Below are 13503 nucleotides of genomic sequence, written 5' to 3' on the forward strand. Positions count from 1 at the left end.
ACTCTATAATAGGCCAGATGGTTTGGATTTGTGTGTGGCCATTATTCTAGTTTCTGACAATCCCTAATAAGTCTGCCTACTTTAGCTACTAAATTATTATTGGCTATTCAAAGCCCAGCAGTGCTGCCTGTTGATGAGGTCTTGAGGCACCTACAAGAGGAAAGAAAGCACTGTCGATGGCCACTGATAGAAACCAAGCCTATGATTCCAAGGAAGACTTTTCATTTACTAACATTTTGCCCTGAAAACTAAAGCCTGCATCTTTGGCTTATGAAGAAAAATGACCTTTTTGGTTTTCTGACCTCTTAGAATTAGGTCATATGAAAGGTCACGGATGAGCAAAATTAAAAGCACTTTACAAGAGTAAAAAAAAATTCCTTAAAATTCACTGGACAATCTCATAATCATAGTTATTTCTTAATAAAGTTTAGACAAGACTCTATGGAGAACCAGATCTCTAACAGTCCTACTTCTTTCAATGCCGGTGACACTCCAGTAAGGATGCCACATTTAGTTTGACTACTTTTTCTTGGGAGCAAGAGGGTCAGGAGATGTTTTCATTGTTATCATGTATGACATTAAAATTGAACTTGAGGTTTTGTTCCTATTTTGGCCTTGTATAAGCTATGACTAACTGCTCTCTCCATGTTGTAAAAGCAAAATTCCCATAGCCTCCTGATTATAGTCAATAGGACAGAAAAAGCTATTTTATGTACTCAGCTATGCTCAAGAGGACTTTTTGAAAAGCATAGCATTACAGAGCTTGGGACTAATCTGTGGGGACCCCCTGAGTATTTCTTTCACTACACAGGTATCTAGTAGATCCAGAGACTCAACAGTTCATAACAAGCAATGAAGATACAACAGGCTTCTAGTACATTTATTTCATCAGCATGAGAAACTTGGGAATATTCCATATTCAAATACATTGAAATGGAGATGTGTAGAGCCAAAAGCTGTGTAAATCCTATTTTCTCTTGAAAATGAAGGTCTACATTCCTTTGAGTATAGCTTTCTTCAGCTCCTATCCCCCATGACTCCCAGAAGTATGAAATTGATAAGTATCCAATTACTTCTTGCAGAAGAGACTTAGCAACTAGTATTCATATTGGCTTCACTCATTCTTTTAAAAAAGAAGTATAATTTTCTTAAATATTAGATAGTAAAACCCCAATTACCTGAAACACTTGAGGGAATCCAGGATGCTCCAGCTGATGATGGAGTATGTTTTGTCACAGTCCCTGCTGTTGATGTTGGCATGCAAGGTGCAGGGGGCAGAGTTGAGTGTGTCACTTTTTGGAATAAAACACCAGTATGAGTTTATTTGCCTGGTATTTGCCCTTTCTTCTAAAATTGAAGACCAAAAATTCTTGGTAATTAAAGGTTCTGCATATTTAGATTTCAATTATTCTATTTTACAAAGGCGTGGTTTTTTTTTTTTTTTTAAGTTATGAAGACATCTGAAAATATGCTGAAAGCTATGGACCTCCCTCCACCCAGAAGTCCAAATTTCAGGGAGTTCACCGGGGGTTAACGGAGCCCTGGTTAAACGTTCACAAGATAATGAAAACAATGTGGACTTGAGGTCAAATTTCTCCCCCTCTTCTTGCTGTGTGGTATTAGGCAAATCACTTAACTTCTCTGAGAGTTAGCTTCCTTTTAGTTCTGTAAAACATACAGGGATCTATAAATCTTCGCAACTTTTCTTGCAATTGTAGGAGATGTGAGTTTTACTGAGCCCCCCAAAATATTGTTCTCTTTCTCCTTTTAGCATTAAGATCTCTTAAATGAGCCTAAAGAAAATCTCTTTTTTTCCCCCTGCCAATTATGTGTGGTCCTTATGTCTGCCAGCCACTGGTGCCCTTCCTAGGCCTCTGCTTTGTAATACTAAAATTGACACATTAATGTGTGAGAAATTAAAATGGGGCAAAAAATGGAGTCAAAACAAAATGTGCACATTTTAAATTGAATATCCAAAATACCCTGTGCCTGGATAACTGAACTACAAATTAGGGGGAGGTCCTTAGCCTAATATTAAAACCAACAGTTTTTGAGTACTTTATGTGTGCCAGACAGACACTTGCTAAGACCTTTATATATATATATTTTCCATTATTTTCAACAACCCTCTGAAATGGGTCCTTTTTTTTTCTTTTCTATCTCATCCATGTATATCTTGTATATTTTGAGACATTACTGCATACATTCAAATGTACCAATCTTGAGTATATAGGTCACTGAATCTGGATAAGAGGATACACCCATGAAATTTAAAGAAAAAAAAAAAAAGAGCATTGCCAACACTTTAGGAAGATCCTTCCTGTTCCCACCAGCCTATCCTCCTTCCCCTCCCAAAGACAATAAATCTTTTGATTTCTTATGCTGTTGCTTAGTTTTGCCTACTCTTGACCTTCAAAAAAATGGAATTATACAGTATGTACAATTTCTTGTCTGGCTCCTTTCACTCGCCTTTGAGATTCTTCCATGTTGTTACTTGAATCAGGAGTTCATTCCTTTTATTACTGAACAGTATGTCATTATATGGATATACCACAATTAGTTACTGAGCTCTTGTTGATGAACATTTGGGTTGGTTCCAGTTTGGGGTTATTATGAGTAAAGCTGATCTGAACTTTCTTGTATGAATATTTTTATGGACATATGTTTTCATTCCTCTGAGTAAGTCCTTGGAATGGAATTATAGCTCTAATTGTTATGGTGCTCTATAGCTTCCTTGAGGTCTCCGATGAGCATTTGCCCAAGGATTTTCCTTTCATCCTTGTAGACATCAAGATATGTATGATAGTTGGAATAAATCCCTAATCCTTTATTTGAAAGCCATGGGGTTAGATGTTTTGAGAAATCAGAATTTTTCAAATTAAAAAAAAATACATAGACATATATATAGTATAACACCCCCCAGCAGGGTCTGGATTGACATCCTGAATCAAATGTGTTAATACTTCTGTGAAAAAAATATTCTTTACTATTAATAGCTTTAAAAAAAACTATTCATAACCACATGTCATTTCACATCATATTTTGTCCCCAAATGAATCAGCTGCAAATTAAAAAAAAAATATTTTCCATAGGTTTTTAAAAGTTTTTATTTAATCATTTATTTAAGTAATCTCTATACCAAATATGGGGCTCAAACTCATGACTCTGAGATCAAGAGTCACACACTCTGAGACCATACAAATGTCCTTTAGTGTCTGTTTGTCTAACTTCACTTAGCATAATGTTTTCAATGTTCTTCCATGTTGTAGCCTGTGTCAGAACTTCATTATGTACATACTACATTTTGTTTATGGGCAAACCCATTGATGGACATTTGGGTTTTCCACATTTTGGCTAGCATAAATAATGCTGTTATGAATATCTTTGTACAAGTATTTGTTCAAACACCTCTTTTCAACTCCTGGGGTAAATATCTAGGAGTAGAATTGCTGAACCATAAGGTAATTTCAAGTCTAGCTTTTTTTTTTTTTTTAAAGATTTTATTTATTTATTTGACAGAGAGACAGATCACAAGTAGGCAGAGAGGCAGGCAGAGAGAGAGAGAGGGAAGCAGGTTCCCTGCTGAGCAGAGAGCCCAATGCGGGGCTCGATCCCAGGACCCTGAGATCATGACCTGAGCCGAAGGCAGAGGCTTTAACCCACTGAGCCACCCAGGCGCCCCTCAAGTCTAGCTTTTTAAATTAACTCTATGTTTTTATGGAATTCTATATTTTTGCAGAACTGCCAATATTTTCCACAGTGACTGAAACATTATTTATTTCTTAACAGCAACGTATGAGGGTTCTTATTTCTCTACCTCCTCACCAATACTAGTTACTTTGTTGTCATTGCTATTGGCATCTTAGCAGGTATAAAGTGGAATCTCATTGTGGTCTTTATTTGAATTTTCCTAATGACTAATGCTTATTGGCCATTTACATATCTTCTTTTAGGAAATGTTTATTCGCATCTTTTGCCTATTTTTAAATTGAGTTGCCTTTTGCTGTTGAGTTGTAAGAATTCTTTATATATTCTGGATACTAGAATATCTGATTGTCATATACATGATTTGAAAATATTTTCTTCCATTCTGTATGCTGTCTATTCACATTCTTCATCATACCCTCTGATGCACAAAATTTTTAAATTCTGATGAAGTCCAACGTATCTATTTTTTTCTTGTTGCTCATGATTTTTATGTAATATCTAAGAATCTATTGCCAAATCTAAGGTCATGATTATGAATATTTACCCTTATTTTTTTTCTTCTAAGAGTTCTATGGTTTCAGATATTATATTATTGATCCCAGTTTGAGTTAATTTTTGTATATATTGCGAAGGAGGGTCCCACTTCATTCTTTTGCATGTAGAAATCTAATTGTCCCAGCACCACCTGTTAAAGAGACCATTCTTTCACTACTGAGTTGCAATGAGTATTTGGTACTCTTGTCAAAACCCAACTGGCTGTAGATGGGTTTATTTCTGGATTCTAAATTCCATTCCATTGGTCTAAATATCATCCTTATGCCAGTATCACAGTTTTTGTTGTTGTTGTTTTAACTGTAAACTTGTCCTAAGTTTTGAAATTGAGAAGTATGAATCTTCCATCTTTTTCTTCTTTCCAAAGATTGTTTTGGTTATTTGGAGCCTCTTGCAATTCCATATGAAGCTGAATATCAGCTTTTCAATTTCTGTGATAATAACAAAACCTCTGGGAATTCTGATAAAGATTGCATTGAATCTAAAGAGCATTTTGGATAATATTCCCTTTTTAATGATATTAAGTCTTTCTGTTCATGAAGATGGGATGTCTTTGCATTTATCTGGGTCTTCTTTCATTGATATTTTACAATTTTCAGTGTTAAGTCCTTTATCACCTCGGCTAAATTTATTCCCCAATATTTTATTTTCAGTGCTATCATAATGGAATTATTTTCTTAATGTTCTTTTCAGATTATTCATTTTTGATGTACAGAAACACAATTTTTTATGTGTTGATCATGTACCCTGAAACTTAGTGAATTCATTTATTAGCTCTAATAGCTTTCTTATGGATTCTTCAAAGTTTATATATATATAATCATTTAGTCTACAAATAGACATCATTTTACTTCTTTCTATCCAATTTAGATGCCTTTATTTCTTTTTCTTATCCAATGGCTCTGGCTAGAACTTCCAATACAATGGCGAATAATAGTGGTAAAAGCAGGTATCCTGATCTTAAAGAGAAAGCTTTCAGTCTGTCACTATTCAATATGATGTTAGTTGTGGATTTTTCATAAATTCCCTGTATAATGTTTAGGATGTTTCCTGTGTTTGTTTTTTGTTTTGTTTTGCTTTTTTGTTTTTTGATTTTTTTTTTTAAGGATGTTTCCTTCTATTTTGAGTTTTCTGACAGTTATTATCATGGAAATGTACTGAATTTTTCAAATGCTTTTCTGCATCAATTGAGATGACCATGTGAGTTTTTTTCCTTTGTTCTACTAATGTAATGTTACTACATGGATATATATTTTTTTAATGTTGACCCACCATTGCTTTCCTGGAATAAATCTCACTTAGTCATGGTGTATAATCTTTTTCATGTACTATTAGATATGATTTGCTAGTATTCTGTTGAATAGAGAGTTTTAAATTTAATTTCACTTAATATTTCATTTCAGGAATTGTGAACCTTAGCTCAGTAAGGTGGCTAAATAGTCAATACAAAGGTAGTTGATCAATGGAGCCACACTGACATGAAGCAGAACCCCAACAGCCAGTCTCTGTGTTCCAGAATTCTGACCAGTTCCTTTCAATATTTTATCAATGGCTTGAAGATGAAGAGGACTTGCTATCATACTTGTAGCTGACAGAGCTAAAAGGGAGACATAATATTTGAAAGAGCAAAATAAAGATTCCAAAAGACTCTGACAGCCTAGATAATCAGGGCAAACTAACAAGATATATTTAAAATCCAGGATTAATACTTTGGATTCAAAAAAAGGGTTAAGGAAAGTGGGAGGGGGAGGGTTGCTGGATTAACATCCATTCCCATAAAGAGAGTAGGGTTTAGTTGACTGCAAACCTGACATGAACAGAGCATTTTGAGGTTCCAGAAGAAGAGTGCAAGCTGGGGCCATGATGACAGTGTCCTTTCCACAGTGTACATGTATACACATGTGTGATGTGTGGGGGTTGCTTCATTCTGCTCTTGACTCTGCAGGCCTATGCACATCTGGAACATTTATTGCCTTTAATTCTGAGTGCCAACTTTTAAGTGACAAACTGGACTCAATCCAGAGGAGAGTGACCAAGACAAAAAAGGACTGAAAATTATGTCAGGCCAGAGAATGTTGAAGGACTCAAGTCTATTTAGCCTTGGGGATAGAAGATTAAGTGAGGGATTTGAGAGCTGTTTTCAAATCACATCATGTGAAAAAAGAAATAGACTTGGTCTGTGTATTTCCAGAGGGGAGAAAAAGACCTAGTGGTAGAAGTTAGAAGAAGGGAGTGGTCAGCCTCCTACAAGGGAGACATTTCCAGTAGTCAGTAGCGTCCAAAAAATCTTGAACACATTCTGGGTGGCAGAAAACTGCTTAAGCACCTTAGCTCCCCCAACTTCTCTTCTAGGTAATTGCTTCCTATTCCTTCATGATTTTCACTGAAATATCTTGAAAGTTGCACCTGACCCAATTCAGTCCAATGAGTCCTTTCTCTGGGATTTTGGGACTTAGGAGTGAGAAATAGTCAGGCTGCCTATGGCAGACACTCTAAGAGGAAATACCAGAGAAGAGTTTCCCACCAAGAGGGGTAGACTCATGCATATAGCAAGAAAGAACAAATAAGGGGCACCTGGGTGGCTCAGTGGGTTAAGCCTCTGCCTTCAGCTCAGGTCATGATCTCAGGATCCTGGGATCAAGCCCCACATCAGGCTCTTTGCTCGGCAGGGAGCCTACTTCCCTCTCTCTCTCTGCCTGCCTCTCTGCCTACTTGTGATCTCTCTCTGTCAAATAAATAAATAAAATCTTAAAAAAAAAGAAAGAACAAATAAAACTAGCAATCAGAGGAGTGACAGAGAAGACAGGTAGCAGAGAGTAGAGGGAGAAGTGAGAGAGGGAGAGCAGAGGTGTTTGTGTTCTGAGTTCCAGATATCCTTTCTCTTAAAGATTGATTGACTGATTGATTGATTGATTTGAGAGAGGGATAAAGAGAGAGAGAGATGTGTGAGTGCTAGGAGCAGAGGGGCAGAGGCAGAGGGAGAAAGAGAATCCAAGCAGACTTAGAACTGAGTGTGGAGCTTGACATGGGGCTTAAACCCACAACCCTGGGATCATGACCTGAGCAGAAACCAAGAGTCAGACACTCAACTGACTGAGACACCCAGGCGTCCCCTGAGTTCCAGATAATCTTGAGGCTTATAATACTCTTATCATCACACAACTTGGTCACTCAACTCTTTCTTAGATTTTATGAAATATCTTAGCAGCATTCCAAAAGGTGGTGTCTCTTATTTAAGTAATAGTTGGGTTTCTGTCACTTCTGGTTCAAAGGACCCTAATACTAGCAGTCTGAGGAGGAAGTGTGCTCTTCATTTCTGGAGGTGCTTAAAGAGAAATAAGGCTGCCATCATCTGCCAAGAATGCTATGACATGAATAGGAGTAAAACTGAAATAGGATTGGTTATGAGTTGATCATTTTTGAAGCTAAAGGTGGCTTATTATTTAATTCTCTATTTTCTTATACATTTAACATCTTACCTAGTAAAGAGAAGAAAGGTGATATGGAAAGAATTGTAGCACTGAGGTAAAATGAAGTAAATCAGTGGGTCTCAAGCATATCAGATTCCTCAAGTAGATTTAAACACTGAGAATTCAATAAGTAAACAAATAAAAGAATTCAAGGCCTTACTCCAAAAATTTGTTCACTTCATCTGGGACAAGGCTCAGGATTCTATACATTTTCAAAACTCTCCAGATGGTTTTGACCACCATCGAGATAAAAATCACTCTTGGATTAGAGACATTTAAGCCATCTTCTAAATCTATGATCCAAAGGCTCAATGAGAATAGAGGTTGGGAATAACCAATACCTTCAATTTTAGAATGTGTTAACCAAGATCCAAAGAGATCTAGTGATTAAAGTTATGGAGTTGGTAAGCAGCAGTGGAAAAAAGCCTAAAACCCAGGCAATCTGTGTCCTCCATCCTGCTCTCACCAATTTTATATAATTTTTTTAAAAACCTTCATTAACAAGGACACAAAGAAAGCTAACTTTTGATCCAGACCACTTAGTTCCAGTCTTGGCTTCGTCACTCAACTCACTGTGTCTGTTTCCTCACCTGTATCCTCCTCACAGGGTGGTTGTGTAAATTAAATGATTAAATATTATATATATTTATATAGATATATAGAGATATATATAATATTAGATAAATGCTTAGCAAACAGTTAACAAGTGTTCATTACTGTTACAGTTATTACTTGCATGACAGAGGAAAATTCTCGCTAAAGACCTTCAAGAAGACTTCAGAAGGTTATTCATTGTTGACAATTCAGAGCAAGGGTGGAGTATTTCCAGCCCACACCCAGGATCTGGCTTATTGCTTCATGTCATTCTGTTCAGTATAAGAGGCTATTGCTCAGGACACAGAGCTTGAGTCATAACTTCAGCCCTGATGGGCCACCCTGGATACCTCAGTTAGAGGAAAGAAGAGCCAGAGTGCTCATAAGGGCAGCTCACCAGCCACAAAAAAAAAAAAAAAAAAAAAAATTATTTATTCCAGAAGCGCTCTTGCTTTGTTTTTTATTTCCTACATATGCAGTCATTGAACAAACAAATAAGAATACCTGGCTTTAATTACCCCAAATAACCACCACCAACAGAGTAGCTCAGAGAGGTATGGTGGCTTCTAAGGCAACCATTAGATATTGTGAAATTAGACATTCCTAAGTTCTTAGGAGTAAAGATAGGAAAAGAAGGGCATGGGGTGAGGGTTCAATAAATACGTGTTAAAGGGACAATCTTTCAGGGGATGGTTCACTCATTTTACAGACAATTTCAGGTTCAAAGTATAAATCTACAGCTTCAGTTATTCTGTAAAACTGTAAAGCTTGAGAATTTCATGAAATAAATATTTAAACACTCTTAAAATATTAAATATTTTAAAAAGAAAAGTTGAAGTTAAACATAAAAGAAGATGAGGTATTTCCTGTGGCCAAAAGGGCTATTTCTAAATAAATGAGGGATAATTTTCAGAGGTGGCCACAGAGAAAAGGAAGAGCACGAGACAAGCTCTGCTATCCTCATACTGCTCTTTCTCCCTGACATATTCCCACTTTTCCTTTCTCTTTCCAGGTTTTGTTGTCTTTATTCATCCTCACCCAACGAGTCTCTCCCAGACCCTGCTTTAAAAACTATTCTCTTTCCTTTCCTTTTCATTCCTTCTCTTCTTCTTCCTCCTCCTCTACCCCAGTCTCTTTATTTCTTGTGATAAGATGGAACTGAAATATAAATTAATTAAATCCTAAAATGAACATTTAAGGAAGATCATACTGTGTGCTAGGTACATTTTTATTATGTTTTTTTGTTGGTGTTAAAGTATAATTTACAGACATTGAAGTCCACAAAACTACAGCCAGGTCAAGACACTGGACATTTCCAGTCTCCCTGCAGGCTCTCTCATGACCCCTCCTAATCAGCTCCCTTCCCAAAGTTAATTATTCTTCTGATCTCTATCATCAGAGATTAGTTTAGGACTTCTTATGATTAGAATCAAGCCCCTATTCCTGTGTATCTCTTTTTGTTCAACATTATGTTTATGGGATTCATCTATGCTGTTGCATGTAGCAGGTACTATTTTTTTCAAATGAAGCTTTATGTCCATAAGAAAGAATAACATTTTTCTTTCTAAAATTAAGCCAACTGAATCTAGTTACCTTGTACATAGGTTGGTTCATGATGGATTTTTTTTTTCTCCCCACTCATCCCAAGTTCCTATCCCCTAGTCCCATATGGACTAGTGCTACTTGATGAGAAGAAAAAAAAAATCCCATGCTTGGGTTATACCTTCACTTTCTCAAAGGAGCTAGGGATTGTAACATCTGAGATCTCTTTTAGATTGAGATCTCATAGGTTTTCTACTTGTATGTTACTAGTTTCCTAATTTAGCTGCCTTTGCAACTTGGCCACATAGAACCTGTAGATCACTGGCAACCTCACTTTAGGATTTCATCTATACTACCCCCCATTGTTCTTCTTGCTAATTCCTTCCGACCACTAGAGGTCAGGGTTCAGTAAGTACTATAGGGGCTGAACAAGTGTCAAGGACCAATTAGCTAGGCCTCAGAAGGACCCCAGGGTGACAGTATGGGATTACAGTGGGTTGTGTGCTGAGGTGGAGTCTAAGCATGAAAAGGCTGAGCTATCCGGGCAAATAAGTTGCATTACCCTGTGGAAAACTGGCCTCAAACACCACAAGTGCTATTTTTACTTATTTACTTATTTATTTTAATTGGCAGGGGCATTTTGTCTAACACATACTGACATTTCATTTTATTTCCTTTAGGCAGAAGAATGCATCGAACTCCAGAACAAACTTGAGCATTCCTACTTGGAAGTTCCTAAAATGCTTGGTTTCCAGATTTAACAATAATAACAATAATAAAAACATTCTCTCAGGAGCTTCTGTGGGACTACTTGAACAGCTGCAAAAAATTTTTTTCTGACAACTAAAAATATTCAGTAGGTAAGCATCTCTAACTATTTTAATGGGCTAAATTTTTATTTTACAATCCTAAAGCCTTGCTGCTTAAAACCCCATTCATTAAGGCTGCTCTATTCTTCACTCCATCACCCCAATTCACCCCGACCTCACAGTGCTTATGCCAAATGGGATACAAAGAAGACTACAATTATAACAAGTCTCCTGAAAATTTAGAGTCAGAGGGCAAAATTTAGAGATAATTTTGGTCAGTGGTTTTCAAAGAAATGGTTAAGCTATGAAGCACTTGATTTTATTAAGTCTTACCAAGAAGCTCCACATATAAAACAGATAAGAAGTAGATTTCCTCTGGAAGACATAGAATGTGGAACTGTGACTTCTGCCCACTCATCTCCCCAAATCCACCTGCCCCACTCTGTGGCCACAGAGGATACACTTCTGATATCCTACAACTCTAGGATCATTGTTTGAAAACCACTGATCTAGTCCAACCTCCTTATTCTGTGAGCAAGGGAACTGAGATCCAGTACTTGCCGAGCTAACATCATACATTATCTGCCAAGAAATGTGGCTGGAGACTAATTATTTTTATTAAAATTTTAGGGTTTTTTTTTTCCCAAAAACATATCATGCACTTCTTGTCCCAGCATACAAACACACTGTTATGTAGAATGTATGTATAAGACTAAACACCAGCTAGCTCAGTTTGGCCAGACCCTTGGCAACAGAGTCCTATTTGGTGAAACAGCAACCCTGTCATATTCAGAGTTAACGGGCTAAAATCATGGTCTGATAAATTTGAAATTTCATTAAGGATTTTATCCCTTCAAAAGAAGGAGATAGTTTTAGATCTTGAGTGTGCACTAGAATTTGTTGCCATGGAGCTCAGTTGCTAATATTGGAGGTTGGAGAGCAAGAGGGATATTTCCACAACTAGAGAGGAGAGGCCACTGACATATGAGGAGAAGGAAACTAGGCCATTGGTGCTGCTGGTAGGAAGGCATTGCGTACCTGGGGTGAAAGGGGAAAACAAAGCTATGAGTAGAGGATCCAGGGAGAACTGTGAAGTCTTTACTTGCCTATCCATTATGCAAGTGGCTTATTCATAATATACCCGTGAGGGAAGGAAAGCAATGAAAATTTGAGAGCAATTTCCAGCAAAGACTTTTAATATCAAATGGCTCTTCAGTCTCCCTTATCTATTTACATGGCCCAGCAACAATTTACTCTAATTTTAGAGGGTCTGATAGAGATGAACAACATTACACTTGAGTTTAGGAAAAAACAGGGCAATTAATACCAGACAAGGATCAATGAGTAAAGAATTTGCTTAAATCTTGGTATTTGGATTTCTTTAGGTCTTGCCTAACTTGTGTTTCATCTTTAACTAAAAAATAATATAATAAACATTAGTAGTTATGTTTTATGATTTTAATAAACAGTTGTGTTTTAAACTGAAAAAGAATTCTTAGAGTCTTGTGATACTAGAAGTAAAAAAGATTTGCTGTTATTTTCCTCTCACTTTACTAAATCTGTGGGGAGACTACCTTCTCAGAGTATATGGACAACAATAGAATACTCGTGGCAATATATACTAATATCAGCTCTTGGGCCTAGAAAGGAATAAACAGCTTTCTACAAACCTAGACAGTGAGCTGGGCTTAGTTCTAGTTGCACCTAACTTCCTATACCCTCCATTTCATGAGATTTGAACTGGGAGAAGACTTGAGAATTTGGATCCTCCTTCAGGCCATGTCTTACTTGTAGAAGCATGGGTTGAGAGTTTGTTCAGTCACTGGCAGTGTGGCATAATGAGGTTGTGTACATGGGGTGAAGAATGGAGATGTGTGCCGTGCTGGGGGGAATTAACAACCGGCGTTCACCTTGACCAACGTGCTTACTAAGCAAAGAATGGGAGGTTCTGCTTTTTCACTTTGGCTATTAGCAGTTTTGCAAAGTTGGAAGCCAAGAAGCAGAGGATTGTCAACTGGAAGCCCCCCAGTTTGTGGTCCAAGATGCTGCTCTGAGTATGTTACATGCCTGGGGTCCTGATAATTACTATCAGAGGGAGATACTTTCCTCAACAAATCAAACCCGGGATCCTTCGTCATGAGGCAATCAGAAGAGAGAACCAAAGGTTAACACAAACTGAAAGGAAGAGGGTCAAGTAAAAAGTCACCCCTCTGTCTGAGGCTTGTGACAAAAGCATCCATTTTTCGCTCTCTTCTTTGGAATCCCTGTCCTTAAAATGGCTTATGGCTGGGGGGAACCTGTCTGGTAGGCATATGGGTGTTCAATATATTTTTGATGATGAGATAATCATTTTTATTGCTTGAATAATTGAGCATCCAAGCCAAACTCCCTTGTCTGACTTCTAACCCCTTTGCTTACTGACATTTCAAGCCAAACCCCTAATTTGACTTCCCTCATCTGAGAAGAAGGAAAGTCTAACCCACGAGGCTCTAGTGCTTATCTTCTGAGCTCCTCAGAGATAGCCCTGCCACCAACCACCCTTCTCCGGAGTAGGAAAGCAGAAGGGGAGATAAGGGATTGTGACAAGGATCAAACAGATAAGAACCAAATTCTAGATTTATGGACTGATTAAGGGTATGAGCTGTTGACAAGGGCTAGGACTATGTGTATAATCAATGTGCTTCAAGGAGACCAGGAATATGACTTTATGCCTTGGGACTCTCGGTGAGCTCAACTGGTAAACTTTGATCCTCAGCTGATCCAGCTAAGCCAACACCAAAACTAGGCAATGATGGAAATAGCCATTTATATAGCTAAAGGCAAAGGAT

The sequence above is a fragment of the Enhydra lutris genome, unplaced genomic scaffold (genome assembly GCF_002288905.1).
Source record: "Enhydra lutris kenyoni isolate GAN:26980312 unplaced genomic scaffold, ASM228890v2 scaffoldscaffold14, whole genome shotgun sequence".
In the NCBI taxonomy this organism is placed as follows: Eukaryota; Metazoa; Chordata; class Mammalia; order Carnivora; family Mustelidae; genus Enhydra; species Enhydra lutris.